This window comes from Marmota marmota, unplaced genomic scaffold (genome assembly GCF_001458135.2).
Source record: "Marmota marmota marmota unplaced genomic scaffold, marMar, whole genome shotgun sequence".
Taxonomy (NCBI): Eukaryota; Metazoa; Chordata; class Mammalia; order Rodentia; family Sciuridae; genus Marmota; species Marmota marmota.
Window position 1 is genome coordinate 3934515 of NW_026000243.1, and position 27990 is coordinate 3962504.

General features: G+C 43.8%; 1 protein-coding gene and 1 long non-coding RNA gene across 7 annotated transcripts in view; both read right to left on the reverse strand.

Moving 5' to 3' along the window:
* The window catches only part of Kirrel3 (kirre like nephrin family adhesion molecule 3), a 557396-nt gene that overhangs the window by 525257 nt on the left and 4149 nt on the right, over positions 1-27990 (reverse strand). The gene's annotated exons all lie outside the window — the stretch shown is intronic.
* Positions 69-27984, reverse strand: LOC125614023. Its single transcript, XR_007344658.1, has 2 exons — positions 18981-27984; positions 69-7337 (listed from the first exon to the last, which is right to left on the reverse strand). It is a non-coding gene; the product is annotated as an uncharacterized LOC125614023 (long non-coding RNA).

The window sequence follows — 27990 nt, forward strand, 5'->3', positions numbered from 1 at the left end:
CTATAAATAAAAAGAGCTGGGGATGTACCTCAGTGCTAGAGTGCCCCTGGGTTCAATACCCAGTGCTGTCAAAAAAAAAAAAAGACCGGGTCAACCCCTCAGAGGGTCCAGAAAGTTTGATACAGTACCACATACTGTCATCTGAAGAAATATGATTTTTATCAAGTATCTAACTAAAGAACAGTTTTGATTTTTCCTTGGTTCATTCAATTATTGAATTTCTAATGAGTTTACTGATACTGTGACAGGATTGTTTTCTATTATGTGTAAAATGATAAACTTAAAACATTTCAACCAAATCCCTAGTTATATAAAATTTTCTGAACCCAGTTTAATTGAAAACATTGCTTTTGTGAAAACAAAGCTTTCTGAGTTACAAATAAGTGACATGTAAGAAACTGCAGAAACATTTGCAAGTTAGCATCTGATGAGGCCCCCTTGCCACCAGGTGATTACGTGGCAGTGGAACCACAGAGCTGTGTGGTCTTTACCCTGGCTTCCAGTCAACTTATCTCCCTCACAGTGGCTGTGAAGGGATCAGGTAGTTTCAGGATCTGATATATTAAGTAAATATTGCTTTTCAATTTTCCTTTTATTTATTGTCAACCCCACCCAACAAAACAGCTTTTGTTTTCCTCAAGATGCCCTTATTGCCATCTCCCTCTAAGAAGCAGATTTTCATTTAATTTTTTTGACTATTTATGAGTAGAAACTGTTATCCACATTTCTAATGACATAACAGAAACAGAACTGAGTAAACATCGGGAAAAGTGCAATGTTTTGGCACTTAAGCTGTTATTGGAAAACCATCAAGGAATGCATCTGATTTTTGAATGGAAAGTTGGTGCACAGGTAACTCATTCAGTGTCCCTGTTTTCCCAGCTACAACCTCAGAATAATGATCATTACCTAACAGATTGCAATCATTACAAATTGCTTGGAAATTCTCAAGTGGTAACAACTAGGTGTGAAAGATGTAGAAACTGCAGGGAGCCGGACAGGACTTTGTGTTCTGTTCCAGGTGCTGTCTTCCCACAATGTCTTTTGACCTTTACCATCTCTTTCTTATAAAAATAAGACTTCATTGCTTTAATTCAGTAGTCCAAGCATGAAGAGTCACTATAATAAGAACTTAGAAAGGAAGCATGGAAATGTAAACATTTCCTCAGTCTGATTCTGTGCTTTGAGCTTGACCTGTGGTCTTGTAAGGAAAGGCACTTGTCACAAATCAACACCCCTAACCAGAAAAAACAAAAGTTAGCAAGATAGTCCTCTGTATCTTCCTATAGTTCATCCTTCAAAGCTTGCAGGGAAGAGGCAGGAAAGTCTTGCTGTTTCTTTCAAAGGACTCTGATGATTCACTTGCAGCAACTTTCTAAATATGCCTTTTTCTAAGTGACTTGGGGTCGGGACACAGTACACACAAGATAACCAGCCACTGAACTCAACAAGGGAAGAGCACCCACCATCTGAAGATCTGATCAGTTCAGGATGGCAGATGAAAGGTAGTGAATTTACATGGCCCTTCCTGCAGCTCATGACTACTACCCACTGCTGCGGAAGTGACACAGAAGCTTCTCTGTTATCTCATTTGGAAAGTTAAGAACTCTAGCTGTGTTGGTAGACATGACTTTGTCACTAAAAATTATCCCAGGCTATAATCAATTTGTACATTATCGCTAGACCTGGGAGTTGTACAGAGGGAGAATGTCTATTCCTGCACACCTGAAATCTCTAAGAATAATAGTTAAAGACCTCTGGGGGTATTGGGGGTGGATACTTGTTATTCCTCTTGGTGGCCCTACTGCAGAAACCTTTCCTATATTTGTGGAAAATTCTTCCCTCTATGAATCTTGGTGGAAAATAAGATCTCTCCCATCCTATGTAGAAGCTGAAAAATTCCAGATCCTGGTTTTCCTAGCCTCCCTTGCAGCTAGAGCATAGACCCGTGACCTAGTCACTGTTAATCTGACCCACTTCCCAGACCCAGCAATGGGAATTAGCAATGCTGAGAAGAGAGGGTAAGCAGAGCATCCCTTCTAGCAGGGCCAGCAGCTGTGACAAGATCGATGTAGGGGTCAGCTGTGTTTGCTGGCAGGAGCAGTCATTCTGATGATTGTTTGGGATATTAGTTAGACCACCTCAGAGCCTGGCTCCTCAGCTCTTCTGGCAATTCTGTGACTTGCCCAATATTCTTTTCCATTTATATCAGCCAGATGGCTTCTGTTGCTTGCCACTAAGGACCCTGACTGACACTGTGCCACATGTGTATGCAGGAATGCCACATGCATGGGCACACACCTTCTCTTCTCATATGTCATATCTGTATTTTCTTACCTTGAACAATGTTATATTGCAACTAGCTAAAGAAAACTGTAGGGGAGTGAAAAAAAAACCTCTCCTCTTTTCATTTTCCTCCATCATCCACATAAAAAGTGACAGAAAAGAAGAAACAATACGCTTCTCTGATTGAGTTGATAGCCTTAAATTCCACTTGCCCTTTCCCTCAAGCAGGATGCTAGCCAAAGTCAATGGGAATTATATTTGTATAACGAAGGGCATTGCTGAACCTAGAGAGACTGGAGAACAATTTAGCATACAACTGATTCCACTGCCAATATTGGTTTTTTTGAAAAAGAGGAGAGGAGAGAAATTGAATCCTGAGGCCAATCTGCATGAGTATGTTAGTCACGGGCTTTTGAATAACAGCCCCAATGTCTCCTGGCATACAATTCTGCTCATTTTTATGGTGGAGGGGTCTTCTCAGGGCTTCTGTGTCATTAAGATTATAAGCCTTACATTGCCAAGTTCAACCTGACCTAACCAATGTTGATTTAGCCTCAGAGGTTGCCGCTCAGTTGCCCAGAGAGCTGGCGAGGGCATATGCTCTTCTCTATGTGAGGGCAAAGAGTTTGCAGGGGTCAGCAGAAACAAGTCAGTAGATGGACAAGGTCAGCTATTTCAATGTGAAGAAAAGTCCTGGCTGCTGTTTAAAATCACCGTTCAAGGCTTGGGTCTAGACCCAGTTCTGTTACAAACTATCACGGTGACCCTTGGGAAGTCATTTCACTTCTCTGATCAGAATTTACTTGTCTGAAAACCAAGCTATTACTCTGGCATGGTGTGGTAGAAACAGCTTGAATGTAGGAGCTACATAATTCAAGTTCAAGAACTTTAGCTCTATTGCTTATGAGCTTTATGACTTTGGCCAAGTAACTCAATAGCACTTCTATTTTGACATGTGTAAAACAAGGATGATAATATTTTGCATAGAATTTAGAATTAGAGGAATGATATGCACAAAGTATGCAATGCATGACTCAATGAATGCTAGTTTCACTCACCCATTAATTAATTAATTAATTCATCAAATGTTTATTGACGCTCCTACTGTGCCAAGTTCCATACATAGTGTTGGGAATACAGAAAAACTTGACAGATAATGTTCTTTGCTTGTGGGACTCTCATATTTTCTCTCTCCACTAAAAGAGTGAGATTCATGTTCTGTGATTCTGGAGGAGAAACTAGGGCTCATGATCTTTTCAGTCATCCTGTGAGTTACTTGGGGACAGTGACCATGTCTGACTTGCTTCCAATTTGTGTGCAATGCATGTGCATGACTGGATCAAGTTATATATGAAGTAAAACCCTACAGATCCTATATCCACAGGTAAAGGAATACAAAGTGCTTTATGCTTAGTGCTTCTTCACATTTGATTATCTTTTCATGTTTCAAATAATTGCTTCTTTCTCCTCTCTGTGGTACTTCCCACCATCTTTCCTTCTTTATCTATACCTCTCTGATTCTATTACCTCCATGATAAAATTGAATTTTTTCCCAATATATTATGTCTTCTATTGAGTTTTAAGAATGCAGAAAGTCCTGGAGGTCACCTTCCTTGAACCTGTGTTCTGGTTCATCAGTTTCCTTTCTGCCATCTCCAAGACCTCATTGCCCAATCAGCCCATGAAGATGCATGGCATAGAGGGGAGGTTGGCTACCTAGCAAGGCCACCTGCTTCATTTTTAGGGAACTTTCATTTTTGCAAGGTCCCTTCTCCTTCCTTCTTGTAATTTCATTGGACATGTAATTGCTGATCACCTACTGTGGGCCATACACCATATTCACAACCAGGGGCAGAGAAGTCAGAATGCAGGGTTCCCACCTTCCAGTAGCTGACAGTCAAGTTGAGGACTTGTAGCTTATAATTCTGTCCTCTCAAACATATGGGAGATCTAATCACTTACATCCAAGGACCAATAAGTTGTTCATTACCAACCAAATGTTTCTTAAAGTATAGTCCTCGGATCAGTGGAGTAAGAATCACCTGTGATTATTTCTTTAATTACAATTTCCTGGGCTTTCCCTGGGATTAATGAGTCAGACCCTATAGACCTGTGGATTGCAATCACTGGATCTGCAATTTGAAGCAGCACCCAAGTGATTCTCATGCACTAAGTTGAAAAGCCCTCAAGGCTTGTCTTCCCTTCCTACACAATGCTAAATTCCTCCACCCTTCCTCATATTACATAATTCCTACTTTTCCACATTCTCCAAAGCCCTAGTTTGTAAATGACTCTCTAAGATGTGACTCTCAGAGTGGAGCACACCCATTCTAGATGGGGTCACCTCTACATAGGGTACCATGTCTTGTTAGCATGTTCAGTATGAAAGCATTATCCGTGACCATGCCACACTGTTGGCTCCGGTTGAGACTGCAACAGAATAATACTGATTCAATTAGGACTCTGGAATACATCCCACAGATTTGTTTATCAAATTTGTGAATAGCACACCACAAACGAGAGGTAGATTATAACATTATGATTTTTTTTTTTCCTTCAGTGAGGTATTTGCTTTTAGCTCCGGAGCTTCCTGCCACCATGGCTGATTTTCTGACTGTTTAAGAACCATCAAGTTACTCTTTTACACACTTTTTTTCCTGAAGATCTATATGAAGTATGCCTGCTTACTATTTTCAGAATCTACTGTCATTTATTTCTCTACCTGAAAAAAAAAAACACCATAGTATTTTTCCAGACTCTCCTCTGTCCCAATATTGCTTGACAATTGTTCACTTAGAATGGTTTCAGGATCATATATTCAAATTACTTCAGTATCTTGTGAGGTTGATTCCAGGGGACCTAGAAATCAGATTTGTTTTAAACACATCATCATCGTCACCACCACCACATTGATGATGATAGTTAATATTTATTGAATGTCTCTACATGTCAGATATTAAGCATTTTACCTGCAATGTATCTTTTAATCCACACGACAAATCTATGACATACATATACTCTTGTTATCTCTATTTTACAGAAGGATAAACAGATCCAGGCGAGGTTCCTACCAACATAAGATGATTACTGCATGGCAGAACTCCCACTTAATCCTTGGCCTGGGTGACCCCCAAACCACTCCCTTCTATAATCTCCTACCATCACATCCCCTATCTCAGGTTTTAATTCTTCCCCAATCAAGCTTATTCTCCTTCAAATATGAAAAGCATGATAGAAAAGATAATACCAAAACACAAGTTGAGAAGTCCTTTGTAAATGATTAGCATCATGCTGCATTTCCAAGGAGAACTGTCCTCTTTCCCCTTTCCTTCTTGGAACCTAAAAATCTCCACTTCATTGTTTTTAAGGTTTTCCTTTCCATTTTTTTCTGATTCTGCTAGCCTTGGCTCACACTGGGTCTTTATGTCACCGGGCACCTTTGTTGCAGGTCCAGGCTTCTCTTTTGTCCTCATCCTTTGCTAGGCTGCCTCACCTTCCATCGCCTTCCATCCTTTGTGTGTGTGTTTTTAAACCTGAGCTCCTGGGAGAGTTGCTTGTGCAGCCAGGGTAGTTTCTTCGTGGCCACTGCCCTTCCCTTCTGCACTGGGCTAATTTGTAATTTGCCGACAAAAGCATTTTATTTTCTGAAGCTGCCATATTGATTGAGGCGCCTTTTCTTTGTCTATCTTTTTATATATTGTTCTTTTCCATGGATTCAGTGATAGTTCCAAGCCCCAGGACAGGTAGCTGACCATGCCTGGTATCTTGTTTTCATTACAAATTCCTAAGATTAGTGCCCACTTCCTTTCAAGGGTCCCTTATATTCACTCATTCATTCCTGCATCCTTCCACAAACATTCAGGGAAGGCCTATTGTGAGCCTGTCGACTCCACTGACAGGTTTATGCCTTGTTGGCACCATGCCTGGCACATGTTGGGTGTTCAATAAATATTTGTTGAAAAAGTGAAAATCAGTTAGACTTGAGCCCAGAGTAGCAGAATTTCTCATTGATTCCCCCACCCCCAACTTTCTAAGCCATCAAGCTGCCTGTAAGGCAATTAAAAAATATGTCAAGAACCCTATGTTAGCAGAACAAGCCTTCCAGTCAGAAAGAGCTGATGTCCTTCTCCCTGGCTGTGACTGATTTCCGTGCCCAGCTTAAGCTCTGGATTAGGAGAGAGGAACCATAACCTATCTAAGAGACCATCAGAGAGAAATCACTTTCCTTTCTTTTTTCCTTTGTCTTCCCACTCAGCCTCTGTCCACGATGCACCTGCCTCAGAGCACGAGTTTCTGCACCATGAAGATGCTTCCCAGAGATCCACTCTATGGACAAGCATCTTTGCCAACACTGTGATCCCCAAAAGCACCTCCTCTCGAGCCTGTGACATCAATCCTGGGGACCTCTGCAAACACTTTAGGGAGTTAGATTTTCATACTGCTTAATTTCTTATTAAAGGTGTTTAGGTTAAGAAATTATGCCATTCTTGGGGCTGGGGTTGTGGCTCAGCAGTAGAGTGCTCGCCTAGCATGTGCAAGGTGCTGGGTTGGATCCTCAAGAACCCTATTTAAAAATAAATTTTTAAAAAATTAGGCAGTTCTTTCAGTCTTGCTTCTGACCCCCTCCTGTCCCTTTCTTTGAAAGTTTACTAAGTTTCTTGTTCTCCACTAAAATTTGCACTGTGTCATAGCTATTGTCCCCTAAGGTGGGTGTGCTTTTCAACCTCCTGTTCCAACTCCAGGTGAAAGTACCACCAGTGAGGCTTCCTCCACTCTTCTGCACACAATTTCTGTAACCAGCCTGCATTCTTTCTTTCCTTCCCCTGGGGCCTTTGCAGCAACCATACCCTAAAGAGAAGCACTCTGGCAACTTTACATGGATTATTTCTTTTTCTATTCAATATAATACTTATGTTGCTTGACCAGGAAGCTTCCTGATTTCTGGTTCTGTGTACAACACATTAAACCTCTGGTGATCCCAGTGCCCTCAGGACCCCTGGGTTCAGGCCACACCAGGCCCATGCAGTGGGAATGGGCTACACTCTCTCCCTCTTCTTCCCTACTTCCAGGCTTGAGCACAGGCGATTCCCTCTGCTCCCACACCCCCAGCCAGCCCCACTCCCTGCCCACTTTCTTAGCTAACTTCAGCTTATCTTTGGAGCCTTGCCTAGTGAAAAGGCTTTCCCTGAGCGTTCTACCCCCAAGGCAGGCCAGGCATCCCTACTGTCTATTCCAGCAGAATCAACTCTGTACACATCTCCCCTTAGTCTCCATCTGCCTTTAATTGCTTGTTTTCTTATCTGGATTCCCTTCTATGCCCCACGCTTCTGGACACATCATGGTGTACTTGCCTTTCTGGAAGTTTGGCAAACTTTCCAAGGTGTGCTTAGGAATACAACAGAATATTACAAGAGGTGGAAGGCAGGATTTCAAAGGAGGGGGAGTGGGGAAAGCAGAAGCTCAAACAAAACCAAACTCCCCAATATAGTCAAAAGCACAAACCCAGACAAGCAGCAATTAAGGACCCAGAGTCCGAATTCAATGAGAACAAAAGACCTGTCTCTAACCATTATTTATCACCCAGCAAACACTCTCTTTCTGTTCCATTGTCAGTGCCCCACAGACCACATCTGCCTATGGACAGAGGGGGAAGAGAGAAAAGCAGAGAGAAATGAATAGAAATGAGAGTATGAGTTTCGCTTTATTTATTTATTTTACATATAAATCAGCTAATCTGTTTAACATTCATATTAAAGTTGTAATCACCTTTGCACACATTAAAATACAAACCAGCACAAGTAATAGGCCTTAAGAACAACATTACAATAGCTATTAGCATATAACAGCTACCTTATCAACTTACAACATCCCTATAAAATAATAACTGTATCCAGGATTGATTTGCAGGAAGTTCATTCTCCTGGAGCACTGAAGCCTGACACGGAGTCTGGGGAAGGGAGACTCTGGCTGCTCTTTGGCTGGCTCACAGCAGCTCGGGAGAGATCTAGGCTTGGAGACTGAAGGCTCACGCTTTAATTTTGTCTCTATTATTCAAAGCTGGGGCAAATTTCTTAAACTCACTGAGACTCAGTTTCCTCCACCGTAAAATGGAAATAAGAATATTTTCATCCTGGTGCTTCTGTGAGGCATTAAATGAGATCATGGGAAGGTACCTGGCATGTGTAGCAGGGTTTTAAGAAATGCCAGTGTCTTTTCATGGCAGCCAGCTGCTGGGGGGGGGGGCAGGGTAGAACAGGAAGGATGCCGCAGAATGGGAGGAACCATGCACAGCAGTGTATTTCTTCCCTGACCCTCTAGTCACTCATTAAAACTTTGTTGATCACTGTCAGAGACGATGGGATGATACAAAAAGAAAGGGTTAAAAGAAAGTTTCACTGGCAGTCGAGTTGGAGGGACATCAGGTAAATAAGCAGGACAGGACTGAACACATGATGTGAGAGAATATACACATCATGGTGAGGAAGAAGAAAGAATGGCAAAACTGAGTGGAAAACAGGAAATAACTTCATGGAAAAAGGTGACAGTTGAACCAAGCCTTGAAATATGAACAGTACTTCAATAAATGATGAGGGAAAAGGTATTTTAGGCTGTGGGAACTGTATAAGCAAAGACACGAAGGCATGTTATAGCTAGGGAATATTGAATTTATTACTTTTTTATTTATTTATTTTTGCTGGAGCTTGGAGAGCAAAGAGGGTGGGGAGGAAGATAGTGCTGGAAAGAGTTGGTGGCAGATGAGGAGGACTTCAGTGTGGGGTGAAGGGGTCATCCTAGACTCCAGGTGTGTGCTGTGCTTGGTAGGAAAAGGGAAGCAGTGGACTTGCTGAGGAGGGAAAGCAAATGTGAGTTGGATCCTATGAAGACACAAGTAGTGACGGAGAGTGATGAGGATAGATGATTTTGGCAAAAAGTGAGGAGGTTGACGCTGCAATAGTTTGGGAGAAAATGAGGAGGACGTATAGGGAAGAGAAAATGAAAAGGCGGTTTAGATAAGAACGCATCATAACAAGAGAACTAACTGGATAGGAGAGATGAGAGGGGGCAGGTGACTCAGATTCCAGAACAAAGTACTGGGAATACGTGATGCCCTTTACCATGATAGAACCACAGTGGGGAATGAAGTCATGAATGTAGTTTTCAGAATGTTATAATGAAAGAGATCATGGGATATCTATCTATCTATCTATCTATCTACACACACACACACACACACACACACACACACACGAGATCATCGTGGGTAGTAAGCTAAATAGCCTACAGGCAGATTTTCCACCACCACTCTTACAATTAGCCACCAGAATGGTACTAAAAGTACAAACTTGAGACTAACCAAATTTAGATAGGAAAAAATAAATTAAATCATTTGGGGGGTCACAGAAGTTTTGATTTCCTGGTACTTTAGCAATGACTGACCATATAGTTAGATCTTTATACAGTGGACCACCACTAATCCTATGTAAATTGCTATGCAGTACAATTCTCTCATGAATGGCCTAAATATTTCAATGCTGAGTTTTAAATATTTGAAGCCTGGTCCCACAGGCTACCTTTTGGGACAGCTGTTACCCAGATGTCTAGACAAAGGAAGGAAAAGATGGCCAGCTGAACCTCAGGAGGCCTACTTAGTTTTACTTGCTAGTCTATCTTTCTTATTCTTATGGTTTAGCCCAGGGCCTACGCAGTCTACCGATGTTAATGCTAATGTGCTACAGTGACAGCACACGTATCATGTGACTTCCTATGAAAGCTTCCAAAGAGGAGGCTGCCAGCCTTCAGACACACACAGAGCACTGCCCAATTGCCATTATTCTGCAGGGAAATGACTAGGAGATATTAAATGTGTTCTGGTTGTGGGATTTCAAGCAAAAGAGAGAAGCACCTTCCTGGGTCACTGAGGAAGAGCTAAATACATTTGTCCCTATCTTCCTGAAACAGACCCTGTCCCTACCTCTCAACTCTATGAGATAAAGGCAATGAGGCTTTTCTTAATCAGAATAAACATGTCACCTTGGATAGCATTGCTAAACCCATGTGTCTGAAGGTCTAAGGAGGCCTCAAGTCATGCATGCTCAGGAGATCTCTTCTCAGTGCACCTCAGTGCAGTGGGCCCCTGGGCTTGGGAGCTGGGCGATGGCCTCCAGCTCTATCTCAGAGGGCAGCTCTCCTCCAGGGTGCCCGCTAGCTCTGCACCCGCTGGGCCTCCGATGGCAGTGCCCGGAGGAGAGATCTGAGCTCTGCACAGCAAACTCCCATGCTGGGGGACTCTGCCAGGGATGGCAGCCTTTAAACGCCTCATTAATATTCAAATCTATTCAAGTCATTTCAATTTGAATTCTATGCATATTATCAGATAGAACAAAATGCAAATATATACAAATTCATCCATATGAAGAAATAAATAGGGGGAGCTCTGCATAATGGGATTATAATCATTCTCAGGGCCTCTCTCTCTCTTTTAATTCCTCAGAGCCCTGAGGCCTGGAGTCAGTCTTGATACTGCTTCCTGGGACTGTTTGGCAATAATATAACCTCTCCTGGACAAAGGTTCTTGAGGGCTGAACATTTTATAAACCTATTTAAAGATATTATCATTGTGCCCTGATTGTTTCTCTCCCTGGTTCTTCTGGTAGAGTTGCAGAGGACTGTAGGTGGGTATGGGGTTGGGGGCAGACTCAGGGTCCTATCTGGGTCCTTGGCCGTGCAGCACTGGCCTTCAGGGTCCCAGGGAAGGCATCTCACAGCCCCAAACTTGTGGAGTCTTAATGTACCTGGTGGTTATGTGGGTGGGGAGGAGCTAAACTCTCACATTTTAAAAAAAGTCTGTAATGTACAGGAGACACCACAAAAGCTTTAAAGTATGTTAACTGAATCTGAAGGCCTAAATGATCCAAAGTAATGTCTAAAACTACAGTGGTATACAATCTGCTTTGCTTTGGCAAAAAACTCATCCTCCAACAGCCCGCTCTCACTTCCATGCACCCAGTGCCTGCCCCCTCACTCCCCCGCTTCTGCTGCCCCCATCCTCAGGGCCCACAGGACTCTCTCCTTCCCAGATCCTCAGTCAAAAGCCAGAAGTTCAACTATGAATGTTGGCAAGGAGAGAAAAACCTAAGTGCAGGCACTAAACCTCCTGCCCTGCAACAAATCAAATATAGAAAAACACGGTGCCCATTTGTCCTTTCTTTCACGCGCTTGTTATAGTTGTTGATCTCTATTTCTTTTCAATTACTCCAAAGACAGGAGGAGGCCTGGGTGCATGGTATTTTAAAGGAGAGTTCTCATACTCTATGCTAATGAAGCCAAAGTAAATTGCTATTAAGAATCATTTAGTGAGGTTTAACTACAGAATCTAATAGATGCGCCCCCTAATCTCTCCCTTACAGAACTCAATGATAGCTGTATCTACTAGCAGCTCCAGAGACTCATGCCAAGTCATAGAACAATAGTATAATAACTATGTCATACTAAGCATTCTTTATTTAATAATCCCTAAGTATTTTATAGATATAAATGGTGGTATGGGGGGATCGTTTTCTCTAACTACAGATAGGGAGAATGAGGCATGGAATTCTCACAAAGACAGGTCGGATAGGAAAGCTTACATTTTTCCTGAAAGGGAAGAAACCTTTAGCTTTGCTTTGGTCCCTGTAGGAGACAGAATAACATCCCTCAAAAATGCCCATGTTCTAACTCCTGAACCGGTTCCTTTACCTGGCAAAAAGGATTTTGTGGATTGATTAAGGATTTTGAGATGGGGGGATATCCTGAACTATTCTCTTGGGCCTGATACAATCTTAAGGTTCCTAATACAAGGTGACAGGAAGAGCAGCTGGGAATTAGTCATGTGAGGCTGGAAGCAGGAGGGTAGAAGATGGGAGGAAGGGCTACCATCCAAGGAGTGCAGGCAGTCTGCTTCTGGAATCAGAAAAGTCAAAGGAAGGATTTTCCCTAAAGCCTCCAGAAAGTTCCAGCTTTGTCAACACCTAGACACCAGTCCTATGAGACCCCATGCAGACTTTCATGCTTCAGGATTATAAGATAAAACATGTGTTGTTTTAAGTCAGTAAGTTCGTGGTAACTTGCTAGAGCAGCAAGTAACAGAAATATAACATAGTCCCTACATAGTCTTTCTCTACTGGGGTTCCTTTTTGAACCAGGGAACCCTGGTACTCCATATTATTTTTTCACTTCTCCTGAGGATCATATATAATTAGTGCCATTTAGATGCATAGGAAATAACCTCATTCATTACATAACCATGGAAACCTTTCAGGTCATTAGAAGTTAATTCCCTTGACAAACCCCACTGAGAAAGGTTGCAAGGCTTCACCTTTCTCTTAAGGCCTTGCTCCCATGGAAAGCCACATGGTATCTTGCCTTGAAAAGAGAATAAGGATGCTGAGCAGATCTATTCTGACCTTGAGCACTAGCTCAACACATCTGGGAACACAGAACCAGAGGATGGTAAATACCTTGGCTCTGAAAAGTGCTCCTCACAGTGTTTCAAAGCACTCCCCAAGAAGTATTCTCTCAGAAGATCCACAACAACTTGATGAGGCAAGTAAAAGAGAAAACATGTTTCCGTTTACGTATGAGGGCCATGGCTAGAGCCATGCATCAGGCCTCCTGGCCCCAGGTCTAGGGCCTGTGTCACATGTTTGGAGTTGTGGTGGCTGTTCTGGACCCTCACCAAGTTCTTCCTCAAGTGACAGGGTGATACTCCAAGGCAGGTGCAAGTGAGAGGGACCATGGCCCGCCAGGCCCTTCTCACTTGGTACTGCCATTAAGTCCTTACTACAGTGAAACTATTATGTTTTTATGCCTCATATACAAGGCAGCATCAGTCAAGAATGGGTTTCCCCAGCCTCTGTGCAGAGACCACTGTGCATCAGACATCATTATAGAACCAAGAACCTTGCCCAAGCACCAGGAATGTGTTGCAGTCCTACCTCTCAGCAAAGCACTCAGCTGGAAACATCCAGGAAACTCTGCTCAAGCACTTTCAAGTGAGCACTCCTGCCTGGGGCAGGAACCCAGGAAGAGGACCTGGAGGAGGGGGGTCAGAGGGATCACATATCTTGGATCTGGTACCCCTGGGTTTTCTCATTAACTGTCACACTTACTACCTGTGTGACTTTAGAGATGCCAGTTAATATAACTTGGTCATTTTCCCTATTTTTAAAGCAAGGGTGCAAGTTGATTTTGGGAGGAAGATCCTAGTAAATGTGAAAGTGCTCTGGAAACTGTAAAGGACTACATAAATGCAAGGAGAAATTAAATTATTATCACCTTTTCCCCAAGGAGTGCTTGGTGCTCACAGGTACTCCTGGTGTAAAAGGCAATAATAATGATAAATAGAGCAGAGTCTCTGATAAAGCTCTTCTACGGTTGGCAAGTAAAACACCGGTACAGAAAGGAAGAAGTTATCCAGAATCAGTGACACATAATGATATTTCTTCCCTGCTTAAGAAATACTGGGTCCGTGTCCACTGTGTACCCAAGTTCATGAAAGATGCTGCTTAAGAAGATCAAGGGGACACAGCCCTGGCCTTCCAGAGAAGGCAAACAGGAAACAAGTCACTTCGATATATCTTCAATATATTCTAGCAAGAATCACAAGGGGGTTTCACAGAGGGCTGTGGGACGAGGAGGAGAGACACTTCCATGAGCTTAAGGAGAGGGAGGTGAAGGAAACTTCCAACTAGAGGCAGAAAGAACTGGGTCCTTGGGGCAAGACAGTTAGTTGGACCATTATGGAGAGAGGGCACAGTCATTCCAGAGGGGAAGAAGGACAGAAGGCATGAGGGGCTTGAGGACTTTAATCACTCAGTGTGGCTAGAGTGGAGGGGGCATAAGATGGTCGAGTGGGGAGGCTAGAGCTCTCTCCTGAATATCTTTACCCAGAAGGTGTTTGGTGCTGTCAAAGAGACCTCCAGTAGAGACCTGTGTGCCTTCATGTCCCGCACATCTGGCTGTGCCATGGCTGAGCTACTGAACTATCCCATTGATGAATGGAAACTTTGAAACTTTCTTGAATAGAAGGAGTGCCCTTTCATGGTCCCTGTCTGGAATGGGGAGAGGTCAAGTCATGACCCCAGTAATCTTGAGACCATACTGTGTGTCTCTCACAAAAGTCAGCTCAGTTTTCTCTCTGTCCACCTGTATCTCCTCCCTAGCAACATGACCCACCACAAGTGCCTTTCTACCTTCCCTACGCCCCTCAGACATCTGGAATGTGCACTGGGAAGGCACAGGGGTCACTGTGGGTTGTCAATCTACTTTCCATCACTATAACCTGATAAAATCAACTTATAAAAGGAAAAGGTTCATTTTAGATCATGGTTGTGGAGATTTTGACCCATGGTTGGGTGGACCAATTGCTTTTGAGACTGTGGTGAGGCCACACATCATGATGGGGAGCGCATGACAGAGCCAAACTGCTCATCTTGTGGCCAGGGAGGGAAAGAGAGTGAGGAAGGGGCCATGGTTCCACAATCCCCCTCAAGGGCACACTCCTAATGACATAAAGACTCCCACTACTCCTCACTTCCTAAAGGGTTCACCATCTCCTAATAGTGCCACCCTGGGGACCAGAATTTAACACATGAACTTTTGAGGGGCACTCAAGGTCCCAATTACAGTCTGAGGGTAGGGGTGCCTTTAAGTCTGCTGCTGGCTTTCCTCTCCCTCTTCTTGGTGGATGTATTCATCACCTTGTGCATTTGGTTTCCCTTTGGTGATTTGGGTTGAAGAAAGAGGCCCAGAGGCCTAGTGATGAGAACATCTTATTTTATGAATTGAAAAAGAAAATGATGGTAAGCAACTAGAAGATCCCGGTGCACAATGAAGTGATTATCAATGTCTATGGTTGTACTGACCTTGAAGATTAAAAAAAAAAAGAAAAGAACAATAATTCTCAGGATAGACATTCAGAACCACTTCACTGTACAACGCAGAAAAGCTATCCTTTGTGAACATGAGCATCTCTGGTGTGCAATGTCAACTTCCCAATCATTCCAAAGAGCAAGTAGAAGGAAATCTATGACCATGCAGAGCTGCATTCTTCCCTGTCAACAGAGATCCTCACGCTGCTCTCTGGGTTCCACTGAGGTGGGACAGGGCCACAAGTCACTGAAAGGAAGGGCTCTCAGCTTCTTCCCAGTTGTGAGTATGGCAACGATCAGTGACAGATTGGCAAAACCACCATGTGCCTAATCCTCTATTCTATATCAGGATGGAGCACGAGCCCTGATTTCATTCTCATTGTTGGTGCGAGTCATCCCAAACAATGTAATACGAAAACCATTAGGGGCAGTTCCTGGGAGTCACCTCCCATTACCTGGTTGGAAAGTACTCTCAAACCCTGTAGGCTTCATGTCAGCAGGGTTCATGGGATGAGGGAAAAAGGGGCAGCAATGAGGCCCGTGTGAGAGAGAGCAGCACTCTCAACGTTCAGCATGCCTCAAAATCAGCAGGAAGTTTGTTAAAATGCACAGGTTTCTGGGATGAGTCCCAGAGTCTCCGTGTCACAGCAGGTCTGGGCTGGGACCTAAGAAAACAGACTTCTAACAGATTCCTCTGTGATATTGGTGCTGCTGAAATGGGTGACCTACAGATTACACCTGGAGGACCACTGTTCTTGAGGATCCAAGAACCATAGTAAGGCCCCAACATTTCCTTGATATGCCAGTTTTACCTGTCAAGAACACACAAATGAAGTCCACACTTATAAGTAGGGAGATATATTGATGCCCTAAGATTCTTTCCCCACAGTAATGAGTAGATTTTTATATTATTTCTAAAATTAACAACATAAGAAGACTAAGACAATTAAACTAAGAAAGTTTATGGGGTGTGTGTGTGTGTATGTGTGTGTGTTCAGTGATATGAGAAACAAAGGTTTCTTATTATTTTATCAGAACAAAAGGGGAGGATAGTAATACATTTTTAGATGGTATTTCTTGATTCTGACCAGCTTCAGCATTCAGTTATTTTTGCCTATAAAGCGTGAATTTCTATCTGCCTTAGTTGGATGAAGAAAAAACCCAAAGCAAAGCTTGTGCCTGGAGAAAGGGGTATCCATATGGATTTGGAGCCCTGGCATGAGCTGACAGTACACCATTGGCATTATGTGTGGGGTCCACAGAAGGGCTCAGGTTGTGGAATAAAAGGAAGGAATTTGATGTCTTCCACGCCAAGATCTGCCTTGCATTCTTCCTCTGTATTTCTCTGATTCCATCAAAAGGGGCTTTTAAAATTTCAAAGAACTTTCATGTTTTGCTAGCTTATCATAAGTGTCTATCTTAAGCCAATACTGTGATTTCAAGCATGGCCTAGGCAGATATGTGCCATCTTCTGAAATGATTTCTGACACAAGGTAAGTCATACCTGCTGAAGCCAAAGTGAGGAGAATCACAGGCTGAACGACACGCAGGCTCTCCTGCATCCCAGGAGTCTTTTTTATTTCTTTCTAACGACCATTATTAATCATTTCAAAACCATGGACTATCCTGACATTTTTACTATTCTAGACTGAAGGAAAAGGGGGATTTTGATGTTCTGGAAAGACTTTTTATGTAAAATAGCTTCAGTCTTACAACACACAGCTACCATGAAACTATCCTCTCCCTAAACAGAATGGTGTTTAATTTAAAAAAAAAATACACTGAAGGGAAGTGAAGTAGAAATGGATTTTTTTGTTTGTTTGTTTAAAAAAAATAGGTTTTGGCTTTCAGAATGTTCACTTAAACTGGAACTAGGTGTGGCAGTAAAGAGCAGTCACTAGCCACGCAGGAAATCTCAAATTCTTACTTGGCCTTTTGCATTGGGGTGGGGTGGGGGGGTGTGTCTCCCATTTTTATCAGCTCTTCTTCACAACACCTACAAGCTATGGAGGAGAAACTCAGACCAGGCCAGAGGGCTTCTGTGGCTCACTGAGTCACACAACTGCCAAGGTACCATTGTGACTAGAATTCTTCACAAAGGGACTCTCAGCAAGAGCTCTGGGGTCTGAACACACATGCTTGATGGGTGATTTTGTCACTTACCAGTTTTGTGACCTTTGGGCAAGGAATGGAATGTATCTAAACCTCAGTAGTTTTCATGGCAAATGGGTATAACAATATCTGCTTTATTTGATTTCTAAAAAGAGTAAGTAAGAGAATGCACACAAAGCTCAGCAGGGGACACATTCATAGATAGCCCTCAGTGACACCTCCACACAGCTAGTCCCAATTCAGCAATCACAGGCTTCAGAGTTGAGAAACAAACACGAACAACCCAGAGTTTTGAGGCCAGTGCAGGTTATGATTTTTTTTTCTCAACACTCCCCTACATCCCTAATTCAGAATTCCATTAAAGGATCCCAAAGCACTAGGTGAAGTCTCATGTGTGAAGGAGAAAGGAGGGTAGGCAGCTAAGTCAAGGGGCCAGGAGCACAGCAGATCAAGGTCAAAGACCTCGTTGGTACAGCATCATTTAATTCAAGAAGGAACTCAGTTCCCATTCTTTTCATCAAGTTCCCAAACTATGCAGCTCTACAATTCCTCTCTGACCCACATGGCATCAAATCTGCAGTTTGTAATAACGTTTTGCAAACCTTATAAAAAAGTTTTCTTCTCTGACATGAGATGCTCAGAGGTCCCTTGGCACTTGCCAGTAGAACTATCAGTGAAATGAAGAGCGCAATCCTACCTTCCCCTCAAGTTGATCTCCCCCCACCGCCACCGAAACAAATAGTGAGAGGACAAATCAGGCAGACAGCAGCTCAGCTTGCTTCAAAGAAAGCAGCAAGGTCCTCTCATGGTGGCAGATGAAGGGTGCTTCTTGGGTCTAGGCAAACCTCACAGAACAACCCACTGGCCACCCAACTACAGAAAGGTCAGATGACATCTGATGACTTCAGACAAGATAAGTGACCAGTGCTAGCAATTCAGGCCACGTAGTCCAGGCAAGGCAATGGGCCACTCCAATGGTGACCTCATCCTTCCCTCATTCAGTCTCCATGGCTTTAGTTGATGCTGTATATGGGTCAACTCTGGGGTCTAAGATACATCTCAATTGTAATTCCTAAAAGGTTAAAAAAAAAGTCTAACTGCCATGTCCTTGGAGATTAAGGGAAGCACAGTGGCAAGGAGTTCTTGAGACCCAGGACTCTTCTACCATCCCTCCAGCAGAATACAGGACAATAGCTCCCTGCACCTGCCACCAGGATCTGGTTACCTTACCTTATGTGGAAGGATGCACTTTTAAACGGCTGTGTTTCATGGAGATTTCTTCCTAATGGTGCCATTAGAAAGAGTGATTCTGTCCAGAGGTGAGAACAGAGTAGCACATCAACAGCCTGCTTGAGAGATCAGGAACAATGAAGCCCCATTGAGGCTGTTTTGCTTTTTCAGGATGTGAGGGACACGGCAACAGCAGCAGTACTGGCTCCCAGATGGTGAAGAGGGCAGACACCAGGGAGAGGGGCTGTGGGCGCAGGTGTGGGGGCTTCTGGCTGTGGAGAGGTGGGGCTCCTGGCTGCCAGCCCCATCCTGGGGAGGATGATACTCAGCACACACAGGAGAAACATCACCCTTCACTGCAGGGAAACGGACACAGTGAGCTGAAGTTTCTCACTCCCTTTATTTGTACCTCTCTCAAGCCCCTTTGATCATTTTTAATTGTACACACCTAGCTCTTGCCATTCTTTATAAGGATTCCCCTAAACACTTGGTTCTCACCCCCAAGCAGAATCAAGAGGGAGCAACCTAGCCTTCCAGGAGAGCTGCTGCCATCTGAAACACCCCCTTCACCACACAGACGCAGATGACGTGAGCCCATCCATGTGTCCCCCGGGGCCATGCTCCCTGCCTCTCTCCAGGCTTCTCCTGCCTCAGTTCCTGGCAGCCCTGCTCCACCTAAATACTATTGGGCCTCCCCCAGCAGCCAGCTCTGGGCTCACTCCTGGGTGTTGCAAGCGCTGCTGCTGCCACCATCAGGCTGACTTGGGAACTGCAGTCTTCACCAGGCATCTGATTCCCAAACATTTCCCAGTCACAAGAAAAAAGCTGGTCCTTTCCTCTGCATTTGTCCTTCACACAGGTGCAGTATCTTTTGTAAGAAAAGCTTTCAGGAGCCAGCTCCCTGAACAAATGCAACTCCCTGTAAATGTGTAGTGGACCACATTGTCCACAAATGATGCACAGACAAGTGCAGGTCCCAGAATATGGGAACAAAGCCACTAGATTGATTGGCAGTTTCTCTTTCTTAGCCACCAGGGCAATGAGGCAGAAAAGGATAGAATTCTGTTCTTGAACAGCAACCGGATGCATGCTCTAATGTTCTGTCCCCTGAACGCCTGCACAATGAGCCAACTGGGCCCCAATGTGACTTTGAAGCTGTACATAGCTTCCAGCATTGCCAAGGGTGACAGGTGGACTGTCACACTGCACCAGAATGGAGTCACCTGTGACATTTGCAGGTGACTGACAGAAATGGGCACTGACATGCATTAAAGAACAGAAGGGCGCAATGGTTTCTTACTGAAGCCCAGGAGTAGGTTGCTTGCCAGAGGATGTTTCTCTTGGCAGTGTCCCTGGTGACCTGATGGGCATTCAAGGCTTTCTGCAGAGAGGAACAACTTCCTACAGGGAAAGGCTGAACTTTAAATAGTTGGGCTCTTAGTTTTGCCACTGGCTGGGGCCTTCTCAACATCTCTGCTGATAATACATGTTCTGTTTTCCTCTCTTTCTTTCATTATCCCTCACACTTTTTTTCAATATCTCAACATTTATTCATACCATTCTATGTGTCCAGTAGTGTGCTAGGCTCTGGCCATAATAAGTGACAGATATTTTAATCAATCAATTAAGAGAAGAAAAGTCCCTTGCTTCCTTCCTACCTTGCATGTGGGGTGGGGGGTAGAGAGGAGGTACAAAAAGAGCTACCCAAGAACCATTTCTTTGGTTACTTATCATCCCAAAAGGCTGGTCTGTCACTTCCCTACAAAGTCTTACAGATGAAACAAGATGCCATAATTATGAACTCAGAGTCTGAAATTAAAAAAAAAAAAATAGAGCTACCATGTTGGGTTACTGTTTAAAAGTTAGCTCTGGGATTTAGCTCCCCAATCTTCATAGGGAACCTTAAAATACTCTTATATGCCTGGACATTGAAGATTATAAGAATATGGCTTATTATAAGAATATGGCTTGTCTTAGGCCACAGCCTAGCATTCTCTTGTGTACTGTTAGTGTGGATGGTTTGGAGCAGCAGGAGTTACCAGTACCCTGAGAAGCATCAAGGCGCATGCCAAAGTGAACCAGATTGGAAGGACTTTGGTTAAGCAAGGTAACTTTTAGGGGTGTGACAGCATCATGCTTGCATCTCCCTGCTATCACAGTGACAAAACAAAGTATTTGCTTGTGGAAATTGCACTCTGCAACTTGTGAAGCATTATACAAATGTTAATTATCATCATTGTCATCATGATGAAAACACAATTGTTACCACTGCCACCACGAATAACCAAAGACATTTGCCAGGAACCTACAAGAAAATGTGCTGGCAAAGAGTTCCAAGACCTTCTAGGAATGTGTTATCCGAAATAAATATGTTGTTTCTAAGAGATAACACTCAGGGAATTGCACAGCTGGAGAGTTTGGATGTCCTCTGGCCCACCTCAACCTACTTCTCAGGCATTGACTTACATTTCTGATGACCCAAATCTACTCTTAGAACACGTTCAGCAATGGGAGATTGCTCAATGGGCCAGCTTTAGACATGAGTTTTAGATAGCTAGACTTTGAAATGTCACTGTCCTTTCTTATAGAACAACTGGGGTTTTTGTTTCCCCATTGAGTTTGTCCTCCCAGCCCCCCACAATTGATGAAGAAAATAGGCCACAGCTCAGAACACACAGGTAGATCTGCTGACACTGTCTCCCCTTGAATGAAAGGTTACTTGGCACAGGAGACTTGTAAAGCATTTCTAACATCTTCTGTGTAGAATCATTTAACTTGTAACCTTGCTTTCCCCAAAGCCACTACAGCTTAGTTTCCTCTGGAGAACAAGAAAGACATCATCAGCAAAATGTCCCTAGGTATTTTCTTGCTTTCCTCTTTGCTGTCTTTGTCTCCCTTTCTGGTTTACCACTTATGCTCAGGCTGCTCCATCTCTGTAGCCTTCCAGGGGCCCCAGAAACAAATCCCATTTCTGCATGCTCTCCCCTCTCCTATGCTCTAGTTTGTTCTCAGAAATCCCTGCTTCCCTGTGCTCTGCATCCAAGTTCACATTCTTTATCTAAGGGACCACTCCAATATTCATCTACCTATTCTCTTTTACTGCTTCCCCTCTGGAGTGCAGAGCAACAGTGAAGGTCAGTTCCCTATTATTATTCCCTTACTCACTTCTCCGTCCCTTTATATACATGTGATGGAGGAAGATATGCTAGAAAAGGTAAGTATATTTCCAATCAATTCTACATTTTTTCAGCCCATGTGAAACAGAAAATATTAAGAAGAATAACTAACATGCACATCCCCAAACCCCATGACACTGAGAAAAATACAATCCCCTGAATTACTAGTAATATTTTTTTAAAGCATTGACTTAATTCTGTCAACCCATCCTCAAAAAGATGTATCATGGTATTCATGATCATTCGTAAGCTGACCCTACCCTTCCCAAGTTTCCTCTCCTGCCTCCTTAACACACCAACACTCCAGCCACCCACAGTTTCCACTGCTTCTGAACAACTCACATTCCCTTCTGCCTTCTTGAGTTTGCACTCACTCTCAGGTAAAGCCTGGAACACTCCTTTCATGCATCATCTGGAGAAATCCTAGGCATCCCTTAAAACCAAGTGTCAATGTCATCTCCGCTGTGCAGCCTTTCTGATGCTCTGGGCTGTTCTAGCTGTTACTAGGGCACTGTGACACCTCGGAGCCCATCACATTGTAACCTTAGTTGAAGTATCAAGTCTCTCAGCATCAGATTTCAAATTTCTGTCCTGCAGGCAGAAGTTGGAAAGAATCCGAAATTGCAACCACCATCCAGTGCATGCAGGCCCAGGGAATCATGCGAGCATGTCAGCTCTATGTGAGCACATCTTTTCTAACACTGGCATGCATGTGATCCCTGGGAGTTTTAGTTTCAATGATCCAAAAACCAACCTCAGGTAAATATGATTGGTTTTGCCTTATTTAAGGACACAGAGAAATAAGGAGATGAGGGTGAGTATATTCTTCCCATTTGAGGGACCTTGTTGACTTACTCTCGGTCCTGAAGATATCACTGTGCTTTAAAAGCAAGTGGCGTGTGCATGTGTGTGTGTATGCAGTGGGGATAAGGAGGGTGTGGAAAGGCTTCTAGGCTGCCATAAGAACCTCCCTAGATGACGCAGGCTGTGTGTGTGTTGAGACACTTGCTTGGCAGTTGTTCCTGGGAAGGAGATGAATGATTGTCCACTTCCCATGCCCCACAGCCCATTGGGGGCTGCAACAGAAGAACTCTGCAAGAAGCAGGATACACCCATGCTGGCCACTATTTCCAAGGACTTTGCTTGTTACCAAGTGTACCCAGGGAAAGCTGACATTTATTTAATCCTCATAGTGGTGTTGACTGTGTACTCACTGAAACACTGTATGCTTATGGAAGACATTTGTTTCCAAGCAGCTTATGCTAAATTGCAGTGATATAAAGGAAACACTTATCTAATATTGACATTTACTGACTTCCAGAAGTATATAGCCAGAATACTCATTTTTACCATTAGGAAAAGAGGAAAGGGGGGAGGAAGCCTAGTGTTTGATACTTAGACCCATCAGTGAGTTAAAAGCAGAAAATGGATAAAATTTAACATTAAATGAATCAGAGGTACAGCAAAGGCCCACGGCCTCCCTGAGATCCTTAACTCAATGGCACACAGTGGGTGTTAGACAGGGTGGAGGTTGAAGCCCTCTCCTGCATAATAATAAAGCAGGGCAGAACATTCCTTGCTTGTCTGGGTGAGGATATTCAATGATCTAGAAGGTATCTATATTCTCACTTGACATGCACACCTAACTGGGTAAATTCTGGCTTTCCCCTGGGAGAACAAAAATGACACCTGATGACAAATGGAACAGCACTGTGTCTCAATGCAGTCGATTCTTGCCTCTTTCCCCTAACTGGAAATAAAATCCCACTCTGCTTGAAACACAGGGAGAAGCTATGACAACGAGGGCACAGAATCCTGGCTGACTGTGTTCCTCACACCTTTGTGGCTAACAGTGATGGAATGTGACACCCCAGGGAACAGACAGCTCTCAGAGTGGCAGCTCTGGCTGAATCCTGCTCCTGCTCCATGAATTCTGGGGTGTCCACTGGCTTTGAGGGAAAACTGGGGCTCCAACTGCTTAGCTGCAAGAACCACAATAAAAGTCAGGATCCCATTGGTGGTGACAGTCAAGTGTGGGTTCCAGCATGCTCACATCTACCTGTCTCCTGTTCTGCCAGACTATCCTTATTCCCAGGCATAGGATACATTCAGTTCGGGGCCTCTCAGTTGCTTGAATGACCCCTATAAAAATGCTTGCCCTGTTTTTTTCACGTGAAAGTCATTTTGACATCTGACAAGAATAAAGACTGACTGTAGTTGAAAAATAACGTCTATACCCATCTCCCCCACAACCCCATCTGCATCAAGACCCTAAAACAAGGGCTCTGGGCCCTTCTCCCCACTCCTCTATCATAGACAATTTTCTTTTCCTCATTCATGTTTCCAAAACAGTTTATCTTTTTATCTCCTTGGAAGAAAAGTACTCGGCAAATCAAAGGTATCATTAGTATTGTTATTATTTCCCTATTGAAATCTCTTGAATTCACTCTGGATTATTCATGTGCTTTTTTTGGGTCTGCAATATAATACTGCCTAAGTCACCCCCACTGGGTTGAACAAAAAAGAAAAATTGCATCTTCAGGCCTAATCCCCTGCTCCACCCGTCTCCTGCTGGCCCTGGCTTGTACCAACACAGGCACACACCAGCGGGGCTGATCCTTGGTACCATGCCTAGCTCACTGCTGCCATGTTCCAAGCCAGATCCTCCTTCGTACACCCAAGGGGGGCCATGGTATCCACGCTGAGCAATAGGAAGGCGTTGACCACGCCCACACCCTCTGATCCCCCTGGGGAGTTTCTTTTCCATCCTCAATAGGTCTGGTGACAACAGAGTGCTCCCTGTTGGACAGCAGACACTGTGACTGCCCCCACACCCAACAAACAGCATGTTCTGGTTCTCCACCCAGAAGATTTGTTAAAGAAGTGGTCCCACGCCCTTGGCAGTTGCGTGCTGACCTTCCAGGACAAAGGAAGTGCTTCTTCCTCCCCAAGACAAGATGTCATAGTGCTTGGGGTGCCAGTGCCAGTGGCGGGGAAAATCACACTGATTACTTGCCTCATCTTTTGTTATTTGGCATTTCTGGGTAGGTTAAGTGCTTCCAAGGTTGCTGCTCATTCCAAGTTTACTGTTCTGATCCTTTCCTCCCGATCCTCCTCCCCTCCCTCTCATCCTCTGGGCCATCTCTGATGCGCTTTTGCTGTCTTCTGATGCTCTCTCCCCTTCTTTTCTCTCCCCAAGGGAACTCCTGGCAAGTTAAAGCTTCTTGCAGTGTCTTCTCCTTCCATGCTTCTTGTCACCCAGTGGCTCCCTTCACCCTGGCTGGTTCTCTTCACCCACTCTGACTTACCCTTTTGTCTACTTGATGTTCTCTTATTCTCTTGGAGATTCAGGATGCCCTAAACCTCTGCCATCCTGATTTCCCTTTTGATGTTTCCTGCCAATGGAGAGAGCAAGTGGGCTGCTTAGAGTTTTCCCAACAGGGATATGGTGTCCCAAATTAATTCTCAGCTCAGATATGCCATTAACCGGCAAATGCAAGTTTTTACTTTCACCCTTATATGTTTAGAGTAGCAAGGTGCATGTGCAAAGCCAATCAGACATCTGGGTTCAGCAGAAATAGAACTTTCTGAACCTCAATGTCACTGGGCAGGACAGGAGGCTCTGGCAATGCCAGAAACATCTGTCAGAGACTGGGGAAATAAAAGTTCTTAGAGTGACTGAAGTAAAGTCCACCAAGTCTGCACCACTGCGCATCCCCCAAACTATCTTAGAACTTGCGATGTGATGGAAGCAGGGAGCCATCAGTCCTGCTGAGGCATTATTTTTCCAAAGCTACCTAGATGTGCATGCACAGGCTGGTTGGGATGATGCTTGAAGATTAAGGAGGGCATAGAAGGAAATAGTTGGGAGCGAGCTGAAATGATAAGGGGAAAAAATATAGCAAGTTCTAAGTTTATGGATGACAAGAGAATCGATTCTTCTTCACCCAGGGGCAGAACATGCCGTTTCTCCGCAGGAGGCAAATTGTGCTGTGACATTATCCCTCTCTGTACAAAGCACGACCATCCTGACAGCTGAGGGAAGAGGCATCCCCAGCAAGAGAGAAACCCACAAACAGCACACACTGGCAGCTCTCCATTTTCTTGTTGGGAGCCAAACTCAGGGACATTGGCAGGGACCGGAATGGAGGAATGTAATTTAGCCTTTCTATAGCCACCTTAAGAAAGATAAAGAAAGAATCATATCTACATGAAAAACTCAAACTTTAAAAGAGTAAAGATGCAGCATACTAGTGACATTAATTATACATTAATTTCTGCTCCCTCTCTAAAGGGAGAGATGGAAGAAAGTAAAGGTGAATAAATATATTCAACAAATTAGGAGGGAAAGGATGGTTGAAATAAACTTTAAAAATTCACTTGCACTTTTGCTCTTAAAGTCTTCAGAGCATTGTTGGAGCTCTTGCTTTGCTTAGGAATGAAGACCTTGGGAGCAGAGGTCTTGGACTATGTTCCCAGAAACTCCAAAATGACTTGCAGGATTCCACTGTGAGAGGTGTTGGGCAGCAGATGGCCATATCACCAGAGTGCCAGATAAGGCCCTAAATACAACCCTGGACGCTTGTTCTCTCTGAGTGGAGAGGGACATCCTGAGTCTCTGCATATTTCCTTGCAAATGCATCTGTACAGGAACAGCGTGGGGGCAGGCAAGTGATTTTGTGTGCATGTATGAGGTAGGGGTGGTCAGGTGGGGTTGCACCCTCATTCCTCAGTCAGGGGGACAATAGTGGGGACCATCTATATTCACTTGGGCTCCTCTTCTTGTGTATATACCCTATCCCATAACTGGATGAATGTAGGGTACTGGGTGGGGTGGGGTACCATATATGAGTTATGCAAAGAGGGTCACAGAATCCTCTGAGGAATTCACAGTATTCCAAACAACATCCATGTTTTTCAAAATGTCCATGGATCAAATCAAAGATATCCCCAGCATACCAATGAAGTCCATCAAACATCTTTTCTCATTACCCTTAATTGCTATTAGTCAGATGTTCTCCATTCAAGATCCCTACAGTGTCCAGTGAGGCCATTCTGACTGGCTATGTCCACTTTAATCTCTGAGTCTTTCTTGAGACCTGTTTTAGTTTCTTGTGTATCTACCACTTGGAGGGATGGGTAGTGCTAGCCAAACTCAGAACACTCAGGGATAAAAGGCATTTTGAACTGTATGATGCTGTGGTTTTTTCCCAGTTTCCTCAGGGCTAAGGGTAGATGAAGTAGAGCATTACACTCTATAGGTAAATATTTAAAGGTTCATCATATGAGGCAGTCAAAGAATAGCTTGGTATTGAGAACGGAGGAAGCAAAGTAGAGGATGCACATTATAATGATTCAGACAGGAAGAGAGGCATTTAAACACCTATAGGCTTCTTACGCCAATCTAGAGAATAGCAGATCAAGCCTCTAAAAATACAAAAGACTGGTTAAAATTTGCACTAGTCCCATGCAAATATGTGTATGAGGCAGAGGTGAGGGGAATGGTTGGAAGATTCCCTCTTCCTCTCAGGGATTCAAATGCAACTTCCTGAGTGAACTGGTAAGAGTCAGAGAAGAATGGAAGTCAGGGTGCATATACATGTGTGTGCGTGCGTGTATGTGCACACACCCATAAGCAAGCACATGCACTTCCAAGGAAGAGGGTAATCTCACAAAATGGTAATATAACTGAATCTGTTTCTATAACACTGTTCTGGGATAGTTCTTATTCATTCAGCCTGAAAACTCTGGAGAAGGCAATTTATCTTCCTGCTGCTGTAGGGAGTCCTGGTGAGATGCATACAACCATATGAATACATGAGTGTGTGTGTGTGTAGACATTATAATTATGCACGAAAATGGGTCTATACATACTCTCGTGGGGGGGGTGTGGTTCAAGTTTAATCAGTAAGGTCAATAGCAAAGTTTGAACTGCACAGATAAGGAGCAAATCTGCAGGGACCACAAGGACAGTAAAAAAGCAGAGAAAGGAGGCAGGTTTTTGCTTATATTTTGCTTCTTCCTGAGACAGGAAGCAACAAATGCATGCTGTTTGCTTGCAGAAGCAGTCACCCATGGTGATGCTCTGCTTTCTCAAAAACTTTTACCCTTCATTTAATCAACAGATGGACGTGCTCTGTTGTGGATTTTTCTGAAAGTCCTGTCCCTGTAAGAGCTGTGCTGGCTGGCACAAATGCTGCCTCAGATGGCAGAGGCGGCATTGGCATTCCAAAAGAGTGGGAAGGAACCCATTTACTTGTCCCCTTCAAACTCAATTC